This window comes from Eptesicus fuscus, chromosome 1 (assembly GCF_027574615.1).
Source record: "Eptesicus fuscus isolate TK198812 chromosome 1, DD_ASM_mEF_20220401, whole genome shotgun sequence".
Taxonomy (NCBI): domain Eukaryota; kingdom Metazoa; phylum Chordata; class Mammalia; order Chiroptera; family Vespertilionidae; genus Eptesicus; species Eptesicus fuscus.
The window spans coordinates 18201591-18221431 of NC_072473.1; the positions used below are offsets into that span (position 1 = coordinate 18201591).

Genomic DNA, 19841 nt, shown 5'->3' on the forward strand with positions numbered 1-19841 from the left:
ATACTAGAGGCCTGACGCACGAAATTTGTGCAAGGGGCTCGGCCCTCACAGCCCCGGCTTTGTCCAGAAGATCGCCCGGACAGTCGTTCTGCTGTTTGGTCTAATTAGTATATTAGCTCTTTATTATATAGGATTTTCTGTTTCTTGCCTTTGACAGTTTCTTATTCTTCATATATTCTGATGTTCACACAAAGCCTGGCACAGAATAGACATTTAACAAATAATTGTTAGGAAAACTGGTTGAATTAATGAATACTTTTTTACCTAAGGGATTGTCATGAGGAATATATAAGGTAATATAAACAAAGTAAACGTTACAATACCTGACTTACCACAGTTGCTCACAAATATCAGTTTTCTTCCCTTCCTTTTCCCGGTGTTGAGACACAGACCATTTAGTGTACCTGGTGTTTTGCCCACCATTTCTCACCCTGAGTCTTCTTTATTCAAATCCTTCCAGAATTCTCTATAAGAAATCTTCGATGATTAATCCCTTAGATCCAAAATTGGCTTCACTGTGTGTACCTAGCATGGTGCTAGAATACCTTGCTCTTCTTTGAATGTCCCTATGTGGTTTTTCATATTTGCTTGTCCTCTGTCCTGCTAAGGTCTCATTTCCTACAGTGTCGACTGCTGGCTATAACACAATGCACATTCATTAACTGGGATAATGATTCTCAGACTTAACAAAGTGTACTTGCTTGGAGCAACTTGGAGCCTTCCCTTCCCTGGGTTAAAGAGAAGTTCATATCAACTCAGCTGTGCTCTTCATATCCACCACCACCACCCGCAATGGCAGATTTTACTAGGACACAATGGGGACATTCACCCAAGGGGGGTTGTGAGGTTGAAAATCAAATTTGATGGTCACTTGTGGTGGAATCACACGTTCTGGCTGTGCTGAATGAAAGGGAGCCAGGGGCCAGGTTGGCTGGTAGCTGCAAAGCCTGACTTTGCTGCTGGTTGCATCTGCATTGGGAAGTGGGGGGAGCGGGGGGGAGGGGGAGAGCAAGGAGTGCAGAGGCTAGATTTGGAGCTTGGGGGTACATGGGATGCACGGAGGATGAGTCAGAGAAGCCAGTCTGCTGGTTAGCATGTTCCATTTGCTTTTGCAAGTCCAGGGCACCCACCACCAGGCTGGGTGGGATGAAAGTGGCTGTGCATGGCTTAGGGCTGTGGCTGTGGCTGAGACAAGGGCTGCACTGCAGGAAACGCTGAAGGGGCTCTGAGCTGCTGACTGGGACTATAGGAGAGTTGGGTGGGTCCATGGTGAGGTGGGAGCTGAGCAGCTCCATAGGCACTGCCTGGACTGCTTTGGAATTGCCTGTGCTCTGGGTTCCCTGAGAAAGCCGCTGGACCCACAGAATGCCAGGTGGTAAGCACTTGAGGTGGGGACATCTGTTTGGCTCCACCAACACCATGAGGGTGCCTGCAGGGCAATTGAGTGCTCCTGGGCTCCCCTGCACGCTGAGGCAATGAGTTCCTGTGTATCTGCAGCTGAGGTCAGGTCACTCTGCTCTTTTCACCTCCATTTTTCTTCCTCATCTACAACTTTCTTGAGATGCAAGCAAAACAGGTGCTTCTCTTCCTATAGGGCCCAAAGCTTCTCTTGCAACTTCAGGATTTGTTCCTTGGTCTCCACTAGTGACAGTCTCTCTTCCATCTACTTTTTCTTCCTTCTCTCCTGTGCTTCCTTCAGTTTCTCTTTCCTCATCTTGTCCATCTCTCCTTTCTCTTGCTGCTTGTGCTCCAACTCCATCATGATGTGCAATGCTTGGGGCGCTCCAGGAGCCCAGGCAAGGTGCTGCCTGCAGGGTTACATGTCCAGCCCTTGCCCCAGGCCCAACCACCCGCTGGGCCCCAGCACTCTCTCTCCGAGGAGTCTGTAGCCTGGGCATTCCTGCCTCCTTCCAAGCCAGCCCGGCCTCCAGACCTTCCTTCCCAATATCCATTGATTTTTAGAGAGAGTGGAAGGGAGGGAGGGGAGAGAGAGAGAGAGAGAGAGAGAGAGAGAGAGAGAGAGAGACATCAATTTGAGAAAGATACATGGATTGGTTGCCTCCCACAGGATCCTGACCAGGACTGGGGATTGAGCCAGCGATCAAGGTACGTGTCCTTGACTGGAATCAAACTAGGGAGCCTCCAGGCCACAGGCTGACGGTTATCCACTGAGCCAAACCTACTAAGGCAGAAAACTTAGTATTAAAAGCTTTTTTCTAAGCATAATGGGTATTGAAATAGCAGTTCATTATGCTTTTAATCTGCATTTTATTGAGGTTTAATTGGCATTTCTCTAATAACTAGAGAATTTGAATATCTTTCCATGCATTTATTGGCTGTTTGAGTTTTCATTCTGTGAAGTCTCCCATCTTGTGATTTGTACTTAATTTTGTCTATGGAATTTTTATACATTTAATTTTTTTTAACATTGAAGAATTTTTTTCTCATCTTGTTCATACACACAAATTTCGACTTTGTTCAATATTTTCAAACTTATATGTATAGAAACCCAAGTATTCAGTAGGCAAGAAGCACCCTAGTCTTTGGAGCCTATACATTTTAGAAAGTGCTCAGTTTTAAGAGTTAAAACTGAATCTTCTGCATAGCAAAATTTTTCAATTTTGATAGATGTCAGATAAATAATGCAGATTATTTCAAATGTATTTGGTTTCCATTTACTCATCACAAGTAGGGACACTATGTGCAGTATTCCATAGAAAACAAAATGGGGGAGATTGAAGCCTGGGTTGGAGAAATTATGGAAAGACTTTTTGAAAAAACAAAACAAAATACAACACAGATAGTCCATTATTTGCTTTAATTTTTTTATTGCAGCCTGTAAATCCCCCCATCTGCCTCATATTTCATTAAACTTTGCTACACAGCACTCTTTGATGTGAATGAAGGATAAAAACTGACTTCTATAGCTAAGCTAACATGATGTAGAACAGGAAAAGCATGAATGACTCTTTAGGTCATCATCAGCTGAACCAGTTCAGGGGAGAAAAGGAGTTTAGGGTCAGAAGTGAACACAAGAACACTGTACCTCAGAAGCTTTACAGAAATGGAAATTGGGCTTTCTACATATCATTTCCATGATTTTAAGATTATCCTATATAATAAAAACCTAATATGCTAAGTGTCCGACTGTTCAACCATTCCACCAGTCGCTATGATGTGCACTGACCACCAGGGGGCAGATGGCAGATTGGTACTGGGTGAGATGGGTCGGACACGCCCTGGAGCTGTCTCGTGGCCCCTCCCCAGCCCTGATCTTGCACCGGTGGGGTTCCTTGGCCTGGCCTACACCCGATCGGAATCCAGGACCCCTTGGGGGATGTCAGAGAGCCGGTTTCGGCCCATTCCCGCAGGCCAGGCCAAGGGATCCCACTGGTGCACGAATGCATACACTGGGCCTCTTATTTTTATTATATTTGGAGGAACAGGGCAACTACAGATTTGATTTACTACATTTTGTTTTCCACACCTGAGATCAGAGAAGAGTTGAGATATCTAAGTAATGCAGCAGAGTAGTGGAGTGTTTTAATTCCATTCAAATAAAGATTTTTGTATGTTATTAGGCATCAAACCATTCTTTTCACCTCTTCTTAGTATAAGCTGTTTTAATTAAGTTGTATGCCTAGACACACAGAAAGAAAAAAATAAAACTTTAAAACTGAGCATAGAGATCAAAATGTCAGTAAAGGGAAAATTATAGTTAAAGGTAATAAGAAGAAATGAATTCCAAAACACTCCACCCCACACAACACAAATGAAAATGTACATAATATTGGGGGGGAAATGGGACTGGAATATGAGCTATTTTCCTTTAGGTCTTGTGGGACAGGTAGATCCTGCTAATCCTATCCTCTTCAAGCACAATATTCACTAAAATTGTAACTACCTATTATATAACTCAACCTCAGTATTTCTCAAATCTGGTTTTATTTTATTTTTAAAATATGTTTTTATTGATTTCAGAGAGGAAGGGAGAGGGAGAGATAGATAGAAACATCAAAAGATGAGAGGGAATCATTGATCGGCTGCCTCCTGCACGTCCCCTATTGTGGATCGAGCCCACAACCCAGGCATGTGTCCTGACTGGGAATCAAACCATGACCTCCTGGTTCATAGTTCGATGCTCAACCACTGAAACACATGGGCCAGGCATCAAATCTGGTTTTATTTTAGAACCACATAGAAATTCTTTAAAAATAAAAATACTTAGGCCATATTACATATCAAGTAAATAATTTCCTCTGGGTCTTATGCATTAGTATTTTTTAAGCTTCCTAGATGATTGTAATATGAAGAGTTAACAATTAACAACCTAAGTTGGGGCAGGGAAATAAGCATTCTGGAAATTTCTTTGCAGCTGGATATTTTGTAGACTTTGTGCACAAACCACCTTCCTGGAGCAGAGCTCACTGGTGGCAGTAAACATTTGCTTGCAGGTTCCATAGGTAAAGTGAAATAAATTAATTTAGAGAAGTGCTTTTCAAACTTGGCTTTTCTAAAGAATCATCTGAGGAGCTTGTTAAAAACACATTAAGGGGTCCACCCAGAATCTACTAAATCAAAATCTTTAGGGGTCTTTGAGAGAGGAGTCCAGAACTTGCATTTATAACAAATATCCTAGGTAAATCTTATGGTGAGGCAAATTTGCTAAACACTGCTTTAGAAGAATCACTATTATAATTAGAGTATTGGACTATCAATGCCACCTGTCTTCCCAAGAGGGCATCCTATTATCACCTAGGTCAGTGATGGGCAACCTTTTGAGCTTGGTGTGTCAAACTTCGCCAAAAAAATGAGCATAACTCGGGTAGTGTGTCACTTTGAAGAAAAAACATTATTTTGCAAATGTTTCATCCTCAGGAGCAGCAAATGTTTCATCCTCGGCATGCGGCTGCCTCAGCAGCCGCGTGTCATCAGAAATGGCTACACGTGTCACTGCTGACACGCGTGTCATAGGTTCGCCATCACTGACCTAGGTATATGGGCTCAGTCTACCCTCCATAATATCTGGCAATTTTTTGAGGTAAAGCTAAGACAGATATACAGTCAAAAGGCAAGTGAGATGCTACCTTCTGATTAGGGTTTAGCAATATTTTCAGGGCTGTGATAACAAATATGACTAATTCCTCGTTGGGCACCTATTCCAAAGAGAAAGACCAAGCTGGTTTCATTTATCAACACTACTGAAAAATGTATGCAAACAGTTATGATTTGTGTACTGCACTGTCTGTATCAATTAATAGTTGAAAACAGCAGTGGGCTAACCCCAACAATAACCAATTTTTCCTAATTCCTCACCATTGAAGTAGGGTCATTTGCATAGTCACACAACCAGATTATCTTACTTGAATGCTAAAGACTTAAATAAGTCTAATTTCAAATAAATATGTGAGACCTGAGCTAGTGGAGAAATGATGCTGAACCCCCAGTTGGGAGTCATCTCCTGCATGAGTAACTATATCTGGTCAATAGGGAGACTCACCTGGCATAAGTTTTAAATATACAGATCCCTGAGCTATGAAAGAATAAACAAAACTCAACAGCAACAACAGCAATGAAACTAAAAGTAAGAAGGCAAATGATATTACAAATTTATTATAGAAATTTCCAAGCAAACACAAAGTTTGAGAAACTAAAATATTAAACTAAGTCCTAAGATCAGTAATTGTCCACTTTTAAAATTTTTATTTATTTATTTATTTACTTATTTAGTTAGTTTGTTAGTTAATTATGTAGTTAGTTAATCTTCACCCAAGGATATTTTTCCATTGATTTTTCAGAGACAGTGGAAGGGAGGGGGAGAGACACAGAGAGAAAAACATTGATGTGAGAGAGACACATCGATTGGCTGCCTTCTACATGCTCCCCCACTGAGGGCAGGGATTGAGCCCACAACTGAGACAAGTGCCCTTGACCCTTGACCTGAATCAAACCTGAGACTCTTCAGTCCGTGGGCCGATGCTGTATCCACTGAGCCAAATTTGTCCACTTTTTAATCTTTAAAATTTTAGGAAGTAGACATTTTAAAAATAAATACCAGACATTATGTCATTTTACATGTGTATACATTATTATATACTAGAGGCCCGGTGCACAAAATTCATGCACGTGAGGGGGTGTCCCTCAGCCCAGCCTGCACCCTCTCCAATCTGGGGCCCCTCAAGGGATGTCCAACTGCCCATTTAGGCCCGATCCTACTGTTGGATATCCCTCTCCCAATCCAGGACTGCTGGCTCCCAACTGCTCACCTGCCTGCCTTCCTGATTGCCCCTAACCACTTCTGCCTGCCAGCCTGATCACCGCCTAACCACTCCCTGACAGCCTGATTGATGCCTAACTGCTCCCCTACCAGCCTGTTTGATGTCTAACTGCCCTCCCCTGCAGGCCTGGTCCCCCCAACTGCTCTCCCCTGCAGGCCTGGGTCCCCCCCAACTGCCCTTCCCTGAAGGCCTGGTCACCCCTAACTGTCCTCCCCTGCAGGCTTGATTGCCCCCAACTGCCCTCCCTTGCAGGCCTGGTCCCTCCCAACTGCCCTTCCCTGCTGGCCATCTTGTGGTGGCAATCTTGTGTCCACATGAGGGCAGCCATCTTGTGTGTTGGAGTGATGGTCAATTTGCATATTACTCTTTTATTAGATAAGATAGAGGCCTGGTGCACAGGTGGGGGCTGGCTGGTTTGCCCTGAAGGGTGTCCTAGATCAGGGTGGGGGTTCCCTTGGGGCATGGGGTGGCCTGGGCAAGGGGCCTGTGGTGGTTTTCAGGCTGGCCACGGCCCCCGGCAACCCAAGCAGAGGCCCTGGTATCTGGGATTTATTTATCTTCTATAATTGAAACTTTGTAGCCTTGAGTGGAGGCCAAGGCAGGCCAGGGCTGTGGGAGCTTGGCTTCCTCCATCGACGAGGGAAGCCCAAGCCTTCTGCTCTCTCCAGCTCTGCGGCTGCCACCATTTTTGTTGGGATTTATTTATCTCCTATAATGGAAACTTTGTAGCCTTGAGTGGAGGCCTGAGCCTGCCAGGGTGTGCAGAAAGCTTGGCTATCTCCATTGCCAGGGAAACCCAAACATCCTGCTTGCTCCGTGGCTGCAGCCATTTTGGTTGGTTTAATTTGCATATTTGCTCCTGATTGGCTGGTGGGCATGGCTAGTGGGTGTAGCGGAGTGGTGGTTAATTTGCATATTACTCTTTTATTAGATAGGATATCTAAATGATAAAGGTCTCTTGATTTTTAACACAATGATTATGCTATTTTCATACCTAACAGACTTTACAATAATTTCTTAATGACATCTAATGATCAGACAATATTCAAATGCTCTAATTTTCTCAAAGATCATTTTTACAACTTGCTGTTTGTTTTTGCTTTCTTTTTAATTAGGTTTCAAACAAGATCTGCTTATCATGTTTGGCTCTTTTTTCCTTTAAGTCTTTTTTATTTTATAAGAGCCACACATCCCCACTTCCTTTTCCTCTTGAAATTGATTTTCTGGAGAAACTAGGTCATTTGTCCTATAAAGATTCTTACTTTTTTTTTAGTTCCAAGATTTCTAGTAGTATCATTTAACTTGTTCCTTAAAACCATATATTTCCTATAAATTCTAAATTAAATCTGGAGGCTGATTTGATCTAGGTTCAATTTTTTTTTAAGTAAGGGTAATTTATTACATCACATCATAGGGCACATGATGTCTGGTTGTGTTAAGATTGATCTTAGTGGGTCAGGTGAAGCAATGAAGAAAATAATGTGAGAATGAATTCCATTATAAGTGTGTAATATACTCCATTCCATTCCATTCCACTCCATTATAAAAGTAAGTCAAATAAGAGAGAAGGAAGAGATTTCTTTGGTGATTTGTGATTCACCACCTCCTCCTCCTTTGTCATGTCTAGTTGGGAACTTTCATATGGAAACTCAGTCTATGTCTGTAGTCCTGAGATATAGAGAGGCTGTGATTGACTCCTGCTTGAGAAAGCTTAAAGTGTTTGTAACCATGGGATTTTGGTGGCTGCATTGGGTTCAGCCTACAGTCTTTGGGAGTATGAAATTTTCAAGACTGGCTAAGCAGGCATTGCTCAGTGGTTGAGCATTGATCTATGAACCAGGAGGTCATGGTTTACTTCCCTGTCAGGGCACATGCCCGGGTTGTGGGCTCCATCCCCAGTGTGGGGCATGCAGGAGGCAGCCGATCAGTGGTTCTCTCTCACTATTGATGTTTCTATCTCTCTCTCCCTTTCCCTTCCTCTTAAATCAATAAAAATATATTTATTTTAAACATTTCAAGACTGTCCTGGGGACTAGATATAAGAAAGAGCCAACGTGAGTCCTGGTCAGGTGTAGCATTATATTATCCCACTGAATAAAATGGGCAAGGTGAGACCTAAATAAAATTGTATTATGTTTACATCACCTGAGTTGTACTTTCTATATTCTGGTAACACAGAAAGATGGAAATTGAATAAAAATGCAGCTATTAGAGCTGACTGGAAGATGAATAAGTGAAGACACAATGGAGAGACACTTCTCAGAAATTTGGCTGTAATGGGGCCAGAATAATGGAGTCCTCACTGGGGAAAACGCAAGGTCGACTTTAATGTAGTGAAGAGATTGGAATAAAATAAAGGGAGCAACAGACTATCCAATACAGGGTCATTTAGAGGGAGTCAGACACCATAATCAAGGTACTGGATGTACATTAGAGATCTAGAGTTTTGAAAAGTGCTAAAGGGATGATTTGGCAGTGTGAGAAATCCAATTTGACCAAAGAAAATGCAGGAGTGACCCTAATAATATGAATTCCCAAAGAACTCAGGAAGTTGTCCCAAGAGAGAAATTAAAGGAGGAAACCTGATGATCACACTTTGGATACATACAGAGTATTAGCAGCCATCATTCTAAAAGGCTGCATGTTGGAATCACTTGACTTAAACCCAGAATAATTCAATCAGGATCTCTGGGGGGTATTCCAGGCATTAGTATTGTCTTAAACATCCCTAAGTAATTCCAATATGCAGTGAAGTTTGAGAAACACTGTCATAACTGATAAACTCCCAAGGAAAATCAAGTTCCAGTAAAGGTAACAATATGGTATAGTGATTTCAGAGGATGAAGTATAAAGGGAAAAAGAGGAAGACAGCAGTGGAAAAGTATTTCAGAGATTATAATGAGCATAACAGCATGGGGATAATGGCAGGCTTAAAGCTTGGGCTTTGGGATGTCAGAATCCTAGGTTCGAATCCAGGTTCTACTACCTTTTACCTTTCTGATTGTCAGCAAATTATATACCTTATCTCAGATTAAATCTCCTCATTTACAAAATAATTATGTTACTAGTATTCATCATGTTTGTTTTATCTGTTTGTCATCTCACTGAAATGTCAACTCTATGAGAATAGGAATCATGTCTATCTTTTTCAAAATTGAATTCCCAGTCCCCAGAACAGGGCTTGGCCATGCAGTAGATGCTTCTTATCTAGTTTTTAAATGTATCAATGGAAATACTTTATATTTTTACTAGGGGCCCAGTGCACGAATTCGTGCACCTTGAAAGGAACTGTGGGCTGCAAGGCTGTGGTAGGCACAGGGGCAGGTCTTGGCCAATCCTCCACAACCCCGCCTGGCCCCTCCTGCCATGGCCCCCAGTCCCTTGTCTGCTGGCAACCCTGCTAGAACCACCACCGCTCCCACACACTGACGGTGCCGGCCCTGCTCGCACCCGCTGACAGCTTGGAGCCATTGGGGCCAGCACCAGCAATGGTGTGAGTGGGGCTATCGCTGTCAGCAGGTGTGAGCAGAGGCTGCTGCTCTGATTACCTCTCAGGAGCAGGGGGAAGTGGAGAAGCCCTCAGGGAAAATAAGGGCCGGCAGCCGCCACTCACACCCGCTGGCAACGAGTGATCGGGACCAATGCCGGGCACTGGTAGCAGGTGCAAACGGCAGCTCCGGTGCTGGCTGTGGGTGCGAGTGGTGGCTCTGGCACTGGCAGCAGGTGCAAATGCCAGACAGGACCGTGGCACATGGGAGCAAAGAATTTTCAGTAACCACCAGAGGCTCACCCCACTGACAGCGACCAGCACCCCGCCTTGGTCTGGCGTTCCCGCTCACCTGCTCCACCATCCTGCTGCAGCCAATGCCCGCCATGTTCCGCACACGCCCCCTGGTGGTCAGCACACGTCATAGCGACTGGTTGTTCAGTTGTTCCACTGTTCGGTCTATTTGCATATTAACCTTCCATTATATAGGATTGTTTACTATATGATGGGTACTTTTTCCCAAGCACTTTACATCCATCATTTTATTCAATTCAACCCCAGGAAATGGTTACCATTATAATTTTCAATTTTCAGATGAAGATAATTAGGCAGAGGTCAATTAACTAATAGATAGTACATGTGGTATGATGCATGGAAAGCACTTAGATCATCTAAAAAACCCTCACTAGCCCTAGCTGGTTCAGCTCAGTGGATAGAGTGTCGACCTGTGGACTGCAGTGTCCCAGGTACGATTCTGGGTCAGGGCACATGCCTTGGTTGTGTGTTCGATCCCCAGTGGGAGGCGTGCAGGAGGCAGCCGATCAATGATTCTCTCTCGCCGAAACTGGTTTGGCTCAGTGGATAGAGCGTCGGTCTGCGGACTGAAGGGTCCCGGGTTCAATTCCGGTCAAGGGCATGTACATTGGTTGCGGGCACATCCCCAGTAGGGGGTGTGCAAGAGGCAGCTGGTCGATGTTTCTCTCTCATCGATGTTTCTAGCTCTCTGTCCCTCTCCTTTCCTCTCCGTAAAAAGTCAATAAAATACATTAAAAAAATGATTCTCTCTCATCATTGATGTTTCTAGCTCTCTCTCACTTCCTCTCTGATATCAATAAAAATATATTTTGAAAAATAAAAGGTTTTATAAAACCTCACTAAATTATAGTGAACAATGAGAAAAGGATAAAAGTCATAGTAAAATGAACTGCCCTTAAGATTCTGAGAGGAACTCAGATGTTAGGTTGTGTCCATGAGGTCCTATGCATGGAGCTGAACATAGAGATATCAAAAGCAAGGCATGGTTAGGAAGTATCCAATCTTTGTTTACATTCCAGATAAAGTATGAATGAAAAAGTTATCTCATGCTTCTACAATGCTAGCAGAAGAGAATAGGGTAACAAGTCTTATATACCAAAAGAGGTTGGATTTAGGCTCAACCTCTTGTATCTATTATTGGAGAATCACTGGGTCTTTGTCAAATTTCATCTTTGATTATTATTACACTAGTGACCCGATGCACAGATTCATGCACATTGAAAGGAAATTAATTAGAAGGTAGCTTGTGGGGCAGGACTAGGCGAGATGGGCTAGACATGCCCTGGAGTCACTTCCCACAGTCCCTCCCCACCATCTGCAGAGTGAGTGGGATCCCTCTTGCAGGTGGGGTCCCACGGCCTGGCCTGTGGGGATCAGACCAAAACAGGCTCTCCAACATTCCCCAAGGAGTTCCAGAGTGCGAGAAGGCACTCTGCAAAGTTGTTGTCGTACAGGGTGTGGAACGCAAACACAAGTGTGCAGTAAACCAGATTCGGGGCCAACTGTGCCCCAGCAACAACAAAGCCCATGGCCAAAGGTGGAATCACAGGGCCCCATGAGGAATCGGGCTCCCTCCTCTCTGGTTTCAGGGTGCGTCACCCGCGAACCGCCACTGCCAAGTCACTGCAGCTCAGCAGCTCCTGCATTGAGCATATGCCCCCTGGTAGTGAGTGTACATCATAGCGACCGGTTGGATGGGCGGAGGGACACTTAGCATATTAGCCTTTTATATATAGAGATGGAAGGAGGCACTGAAGGTGTTTGGAGCCAGGAAATATAATATTCCTTGGAAAAGCTTGGACTAAACAATTTTTTTGTCTCTTAATAGAGTAGAAAAAAATGTTACATGAACCTCAACTCCATCAGGTTCTATAGAAGCTATTATGTGACTTCTCAGCACTTTGTAGCTTCAATATTACTAACTATAAGAGTGAAAGGTATTTCTGTCCACAAACGCATCTTTTTTTTTAATCCTCACCAGAGGATTTTTTCCATTGATTTTTAGAAAGTGTGGATGAGAGAAGGAAAGACAGAGAAATATCCATGGGGCCTGGGCCAGAGAGGATCCTGCAACCAAGGTATGTGCCCTTGACCAGAATTGAACCCGGGACCCTTTGGTCCGCAAGCCAATGCTCTATCCACTGAGCAAACTGGTTAGGGTCACAAATGCATCTTGAATCTAGCCAATCTGTTGAGATTTTCAACAATGCAGAAAAGTATTCCCTCGAATATTTTCATGGGTAGGCTTTTTAAAGCGGACTATTTACATTATTTTTAAAGTGTCAAACTTCATTGTAAATCACAGCCTATTTTATTTTGAGTTGTAACATTTTTCCTTTGTACATATGCTGTGCCCTTAACTTGACAATTTAGTCAAATGATCCTTTTGCAGTTCATCCATGTAATCACAACATAACAGATGACCATTAGAGGATCAGAGTGGAAATGTATGGGAATGCACAATCTCCACACAGGACTAAAACCAAATTGCATGCCAACTTGGTACCAATAGGGAGAGTTTTGCTTTATGTACTGTCCAGAAAACTGCATGCCCTATTTAGCAAAAGAGATAGAGAGAACTAAATAAAAAATCATATATATTCATATAATCCCTTGGTTTCTGTAAGATTTCTACTTCTTGAAATAATGTAAGTAAAATGACATTGTTGAAGAAATGAATAATTAATGCTATCAGAGACACATATTATGCCTTTAAAATTGAATCCTCTAAAAGCAAACATATGTTGCTTTTTTAAAAAAAATATTTTTATTGATTTCAGAGAGGAAGGGAGAAGGAGAGAGAGAGAGAAAAGCATCAACAATGAGAGAATCATTAATTGGCTGCCTGCTGCACACCCCCAACTTGTGATTGAGCCCACAACCCAGGCATGTGCCCTGACTGGGAATCAACCTGTGACCTCCTGAGCTCTGCCATCTGGGCTATTTTCATTTTTTTTTTTAAATTGGAAACTCTCTTTTATTTACATGTATTTTGATAAAGTCTTTTTTATTTTTAAAAATACAACTAGAGGCCCAGTGCACGAAATTTCGTGCACTGGAAGTGTCCCTCAGCCCAGCCTGCACCCTCTCCCAGTCTGGGACCCCTCGGGGAATGTCCGCCTGATGGTTTAGGCCTGCTCCCCACAGTTGGACATCCCTTTTGCAGTCCAGGATGCCTCGTTCCGTACCACCCGCCTGCTCACCGAGGGGTCCTTAGCACTGCGGCAGAGGTGGGAGAGGCTTCCACAACTGCCGCTGCACTCACCAGCTGTGAGTCCAGCTTCTGGCTGAGTGGCACACACCCTGTGGGAGCACACTGACCACCAGGGGGCAGCTCCTGCATTGAGCGTCTTCCCCCTGGTGGTCATTGTCTGTCATAGCAACCACCATTCAGTCGATTTGCATATTAGGGTTTTATTATATAGGATATTAATATATATACAGAAAATGTGAGTATTATAGAAAAGACAAAAAAGGCATTTCCATAGTTTCATCACTCAAACAAAACATTTGTTCAAGTAAACATATTTTTCTAAGGTGTACTTTTTTAGTAGCCTAAATGACACACCCATAGTTCTACTATAGGATCTTTACATATCCACATCATTTCTAAAGCTACGTGTAATATTCGGCATCTTAAAATAAAGTTGGCTAAAACAACTTTTCGTATAAGAAAGCACAGCTACATATCCAATGACTGAAGAGGAAAGGAGTAGATTTAATTATTGTTCCCAATTCTTTTTTTCTTTAATCCTCACCTGAGGATATTTTTCCATTGATTTTTAGGGAGAGTGAAAGAGAGAGGGAAAGAGAGAGAAATATCAATGTGAGAGAAACACATCGATTGGTTGCCTCCTGCATGCCCACCGACTTGGGCCTGGGCCTGAGAGGAGCCTGCAACCGAAGTATGTGCCCTGGATCAGAATTGAACCCAGGAACATTAGGTCCGCAGGCCGACGCTCTATGGACTGAGCCAAACTGGCTAGGGCTATTCCCAATTCTTCATTCCTTCCCTCTAACAGAATTTTGCACACATGCTTTTACTGTGCAATTGTGTAGTGCCTGTTAATAAAAGAGGTGGAATTTACATTTCTGCCTCATTGACTTTGAGCTTCTCCATATGACTCACACTGGATAATGACTAGTGAGTAGATGTGATGCCAATGAAAACTTTAACTGTGTTGCTGTGCTTTGGCTTGGCCTCTTGTCCTTCTGTGCATGAGCCACAAAAGTAACTGCTCCTCACAGAATGAAAGACTTATGGAGGAGACCTAGATCCAACCCACAGCCTGAAACCAAGCCAACCTGATTGACCTGAAAACTTGTCAGCAAGAGAAAAGAATGTTTTAAGCCACTGAAATTTAGGAGTTATTTTGCATCATCATTGTAGCAGAGACCTGATATTTTTTAAAAATCTTTATTGTTGAAAGTTTTACATATGTCCCATCCCATTTTTCCCCTATTGACCTCCTCTACTAGCCCCACCCTCACCCCATCCCCTGCCCCAGGCCTTCACCACTGCATTGTCTGTGTCCATGGGTTATGTATATATGCATACAAGTTCTTTGGTTGATCTCTTCCCACCCACCCACCCTCTCCCACCTTCCCTCTGAGATTCTGCCTTCTGTTGTATGCTTCTGGAGACCTGAATTTTACAAGGACAACTAAGAAAACCAAGGTACAGAGAAAGAAAAGAAACTTTCTCAAGGTTATGTAGCAAATCACAAGACACTCAAAGGTAAAACCTACCTATTCTCATTCCAAGTACTTTATCCCGTTGACTAATCTATTATTTATTTATTTTTTTGCTAAGGAGAGTAACATTTTCTTATATATGTGCATATATATGGCATCCACAAATTATGATGAACTTAAAGTTTTGGGAAGAAAGAAAAGTTAAATTTTAAATACCTATTCAAATGAACAGAAGTAGCTCTGAGTACACCAGAACTCAGAAAATCTGTGTTAGATATCCATATAATGTTTTACCATGTATTTGCTCACTATTCTGCCTTATTTTCTCTGAACCACAGTTTGTTTAATTGCTGAAAAGTTACCATACTTTTTCAAAGGATCTGTGAAAAAACATATTTTAAGTGACAGGCCATCCATGGTATGTCATAAAATTTTTGTATTAAATAAAAATTTATTTTTAACATCCTAAGATATTATATGAAAACTAGAGGCCCGGTGCACGAAATTTGTGCATGGAGGGGGGTTGTCCCTCAGCCCAGCCTGTACCCTCTCCAATCTGGGACCCCTCAAGGGATGTCCGACTGCCCGTTTAGGCCCGATTCGATGTCCGACTGCTCGTTTAGGCCCGATCCCTGAACGGGCAGTCGGACATCCCTCTCACAATCCAGGACTGCTGGCTTCCAACTGCTTGCCTGCCTGCCTTCCTAATTGCCCATAACCACTTCTGCCTGCCTCTCACAATCCAGGACTGCTGGCTCCCAACTGCTTCCCTGCCTGCCTTCCTGATTGCCCCTAACCACTTCTGCCTGCCAGCCTGATAAACCGCTAACCACTCTGCTGCCAGCCTGTTTGCCCCCAACTTCCCTCCTCTGCCGGCCTGGTCACCCCTAACTGCCCTCTCCTGCAGGGTTGATCACCTCCAACTGCCCTCCCTTGCAGGCTTGGTCCCTCTCAACTGCCCTCCCTTGCAGGCCAGGTGCCTCCCAACTGCCCTCTCCTGCTGGCCATCTTGTGGTGGCCATCCTGTGTCCACATGGGGGCAGGATCTTTGACCACATGGGGGCAGCTATATTGTATGTTGCAGTGATGATCAATCTGCATATTATTCTTTTATTAGATAGGATAGAGGCCTGGTACAGGGGTGGGGGCCAGCTGGTTTGCCCTGAAGGGTGTCCCTGATCAGGGTGGGGTTCCCTTGGGGCGTGGGGTGGCCTGAGCGAGGGGCCTTTGGTGGTTTGCAGGCCGGCCACGCCCCCTGGCAACCCAAGCGGAGGCCCTGGTATCTGGAATTTATTTTTCTTCTACAATTGAAACTTTGTAGCTTGGAGTGGAGCCAAGCCTGGGGCTCCCTCCGAGGCCGGCAGCCATTTCTGTTGGGGTTATAATTGAAACTTTGTTGCCTTAAGCGGGTGGGCCTGGCCAGGGTGTGTGGAAAGCTTTGCTTCCCCTGTTGCCGGCGGCAACCCTGGCCTGCTATCTCAAGCTCCATTCTGCTGCCATTTGTTTGAATTGGTTTACCTTCTATAATTGAAACTTTGTAGCTTGAGTGGAGGCTTAGGCCTGCAACGGCTGGCAGAAAGTTTGGCTTCCTCTGTTACCTAGGAAACCTTGCTCTCTGTGGCTGTAGCCATCTTGGTTTGGGTTAATCTGCATACTCGCTCTGATTGGATGATGGGCGTGGATTGTGGGCGTGTCGGAGGTATGGTCAATTTGCATATTTGTCTATATTAGATAGGATAAAATGTGATTGCTCGTTTACACTTTAAAGTCCATCATAGCTGATCATATCTGAAAGATCAGTTAGGAGCCAAAAAACAGGTATTACAGGCTTTATTAGGAGAAAAACCTGCTGGGCTGTCTCACAAGGGGAGAGCAGCAACCCGTGCAGAGGTGAGCACTCCTTCTGAGGGGAGGAATGGGAAGGAATGGGGGCTTAGGGTACTTGGCGTGTGCTGATTGGTGGCTTAATGTATGGTCCATATAAGGTACATAGTTAGGCACTCAAGTACTTAGGAACAAGGGCTTAGGGTATTTGGCAGGTGCTGATTGGTGGTTCGATGTATAGTCCATATAAGGTGCATGGTTAGGCACTCAATTATTTCCAGGCTGCAGGTTACATCATACTCTGCCCACCAGTTGCGGGAAGGGAGGATCTATCATTCTAGGCTTTTGGTAATAGTAAAAAAAATTGAGAGTCCAGGCAAGGTCAGGGGGCGAAGGTCCATCTTCTGTAGCTGCTTCCTGCTGAGAGGGGGCATCGTCAGGGGCATCTACCCAGGGTCTCAAAGATTCTGGTGACATAAGTGTCTCTAGGTTCTGAATTCAAGACCAGATAGATCTCTCCCACCTTCTGGTTGGCAAACACCTGCATTCTGTTCTGCAAAAAACTAGTGAAACAGCACATGATACAGGGGCCAAAGAGCAAAATTAAAAGAATAAATACCAGTGGGCCTATTAGCGGGAGGAGCCATGGAGTAAGTGAGCCAAAGATGGCATACCCCCCTTCTAGCTGGTTACGTCATCTTTGGTCAATCCTGTCCTGGAGGGATTTAATGTGATCTTTGACAATTCCTGATTCATTAACAAAGTAGCAGCATTCTTCCCCAAGAAAGACACAGATACCCCTTTTTTCTGCTGTTAAGAGATCTAAAGCGCGCCAGTTCTATAGGGCTACTGCTGCTAAGGAGTCTACCTGCCTTTGAAGGGATTCAAGGAAATTGCTAATGATGGAGATATCTTCTGAAAATTCAGCAGACAATTTGTGGTAGAAATGAACAGAAGAGGAAATGCCTCCTACTCCTGTCCCAACTGCAGTGAGGACTCCCATACCCACTAAGAGGGGAACAAGGACCGTCCTTTTGTGGCGAGGCCTGAGAAGACCAAGAGAGGATTCGAGTTCTCCTCCTGTTCTGATAGAAAGATTGGGGGTTAGGAAGACATAAAGGCAGAGCGAGTGTGACAGGTCCTGGGGAACACAGGAGTAGGCTGTGGTCCCACAGAGGAGAAAAATACCCGGTTGAGGGAAGGCTAAGGGAGGGGGTAAATTTATAGATTGTGCACAGTAGTAAGGTGTAGGGGTAGCTGAGGTAGTTGTTTGAGAGGTATTTGTTAAACAGGTAGTATTTTCTGCATTAAAGAGAGAGATGTTGTATAGGGTGCGTTGAGGTTTGGTATAGGGAAGAGTTAAGTTAGTGGTCCAATAGGTTGGGATTGGAGTAGCTATGATGAGAGTTCGAGCCAGTGACAGACAAATCCAGCAGGATGTAGAGAAGGAGGGATTGATGTTAGAGAGTAGATGGAAGGTTGTGTTGATGAGGGTGGGTAAAGGAGTAGGTCCAGAGTTCATAGAGCAAGAGAGAATGTCCTTTAGTTGGGGAGGGTTAGGTCGGGGATTAATATAGGTTTTGATGAGGACAATTATACCCCCGGGATCCCTGTCCCCTCCATTTATTATAATTCCTGCTGGCTGAACCTGGTTCCAGAGTGGGTCTTCTGGGTTTGATATGGTAAAGCTGACAGGATTACATGTAAGGGGGCCACAGTCCGAGGGGGGTCTGAGGTTTACTAGCGGACTACATAAAGCACCAGAGTGGTAGTGATAACACTGCCAATATGGACAGTAGAACTCCCCTATATTGTCACAGTCCCCCTTCTGGCTGTATTTAATACATAGACATTTGTGGTTGGTGGCATAGCTCAGATGCCACCCACCGCAGCTAGACCACCCCGGGGCCATGGCCACCCAGGCATCAAAATAGAGAGTGACACTGGAGGGTTTCCCATTCCAGATAGTAGAATTGATGACTCCCTCATCATCCCAAGACCATTTTACCTGAAAAGACCAAAAACCTCCATTGGTGCATTCATTGTTAGCTGCCTAAAGGAGGATTCTGGTGAGGAGACGAGACATGTAAAAGGAATTAGAAAACCTGAGCTTCTTCCAGAGTAAAAACTTGGATGGTCCCTTTCCAGGTAAGATCTACTATCCATGAGTGTAAGTCTTCTGGGGAAGCAGATTGCGGTCACCACCAGGACCAGTCCACCAAGATACACTGCAGGAAATAGTAGAATTTAGCCTGTGAGGAATGATGAGTCATTAGGTCCTGGATTGTGCCGCTGAGTTTTCTTCAGGGTTGATGCGGAGACATTTGGTGAGCCTGAGAGAGGTAGGTCCTGTGGGGGTAGAAGTGTAGGAAGGTAGTGTTTTGTGTAGAGGTTTGTGAGAGGTGATACCAGTGGTGTATTCCTCGTACCTTTGCTGTCGTAGGGGTAGATAGTATGACTGGGAAAGGCCCCTCCCATGTGGGTGTTAAGGATGCCTTTCCTTTTTTCTTGACATAGACCAAGTCCCCGGGGAGGACTGAGAGATGAGTAGAAGTTGTAGGAAAGTGACGGGGGAGATTATCAGCGTGTTGTTGCAAGAGTGCCCTCATATGGGCAAAAGCAGGGAAGTAGTCTCCCGGGGAAGGGGAATTGTCCTCCAGGGTTTGGAGGACAAAGTCCGCCTATACGTGATCTCAAAGGGGCTTAGAAGTAGTGGTTGTCGTGGCATGGCCCTCAGTCTCATTAGTGCCAGGGGGAGTAGTTCAGTCCAAGGCATATGGAGCTCTAAGGATAGCTTGGTTAGATGTGTTTTTAAGAGATGATTGGCCTTTTTTACTTTACCCGAAGACTGAGGGTGATAGGGGATGTGGAGGTTCCATTTGATGTTTAATGTTTGAGGGACCAACTGCATTATCTGAAAGATGAAAGCAGGGCCATTATCAGATTGAAGAGACATCGGAAAGCCAAAGTGGGGGATGATGTCGTGGTGAGAGATAGATGAGAGTACAGGTTCCTGTCCAGCTGATGGGGAGACAGATGTATGTGTTTTCCCCACAGAGGAAGAAAAAGCCCTGATCATGGAGACAAGCTGAAAGGTGTAAGGAGAAGAGGTGGACTAAAGGGTATGAGATTCCCTTTCCCAGTTCCATGCTCCAAGCTGAGATGGTAGTCACCATGGCGCTACCAATAAGGCGTGACAGATGAGTGTTTGAGATTGTATTGCAGTGAAAGTGTGAGGGAAT

General features: G+C 44.3%; 1 pseudogene; it reads right to left on the bottom strand.

Annotated features, from left to right (window-relative positions):
• Positions 1-867: 867 nt before the first annotated feature.
• On the bottom strand, positions 868-19077 carry LOC103298432 (G protein pathway suppressor 2-like; annotated as a pseudogene).
• Between the last annotated feature and the right edge of the window lie 764 nt (positions 19078-19841).